This window comes from Sceloporus undulatus, chromosome 3, assembly GCF_019175285.1.
Source record: "Sceloporus undulatus isolate JIND9_A2432 ecotype Alabama chromosome 3, SceUnd_v1.1, whole genome shotgun sequence".
In the NCBI taxonomy this organism is placed as follows: Eukaryota; Metazoa; Chordata; class Lepidosauria; order Squamata; family Phrynosomatidae; genus Sceloporus; species Sceloporus undulatus.
In genome coordinates, this window is record NC_056524.1 from 7,189,470 (window position 1) to 7,190,381 (window position 912).

The following is a 912-nucleotide window of genomic DNA, read 5'->3' on the forward strand; positions in this document are numbered from 1 at the left end:
TTGATGAATCCATTCCAAAACCATGATGTAGATTCAAATCCAATAGCCAGTTCTTCTCTTTTAGAGAAAATAAAACCTTTAGGTCACGTGCCTGCCAAAGTACAAAATGCACACCTGTCCTTTCAAGAGTGCAGAGTGCTCTCTTGTGGCCTTGAACAGTCACTGTCTCTATGAAACCTGCATCACATTCATGGAAGGCAAGGTTGTCCCTAGTTACTAGCCATAATACCTATGGGTTACCTTCCATAGCAGTGGCAGTATGTCCGTCCATACCAGTTACTGTGTAATATAAGCAGGAGATGTTTTTGTACTTACGAACTGCTTATAGAATTCCCAGGGATGTCTGTGTGGCCACTGTAGGTATAGAATGGTGGACCAGGTAGGCCCTTGATTTGAACCTAACAGGACTCATGTTGTGAGGAGAAGTGTGCATGCCACCATGCACTTCTTTGAGGGCTGGCAAGCAAAAGATGTAATAACATGTTGGGCCTGTGAAATTCTTTAAAAGATGAATAGAAGCAAAAGAGGAAAAGCTTGACCAGATGGCTTGATTTTGTTTTGTCGTTTGCGGCTAAGTTATTGCTTTAAAAAGACTTGTCCTCCTTTGGAGAGGTCATGTTGATGGGGCACACAACCTTTGTCACTCAGATAGGCTTCCCCAAATATTAAAAAAAATTGAAGCAAGTGTTCATCCTTGCATATTAGTCTGATAATAAGTGATTTAGAATCATGCTGTCGGGGCTTGCTGCTGGTCTTTAGTCTCACCAAGATGAAAACTTGTTTGTGCACATTGCTTCTCTTTAATGTACTCTTGCTTCTGTGTTCTTTATCCTCAAGTTACTAAGCCCCTCTCTTGAGCTAGGTGGCAGTCTCATTCTTTTGAGGTGCCTGTGGCTTTAAATTCATGAATTG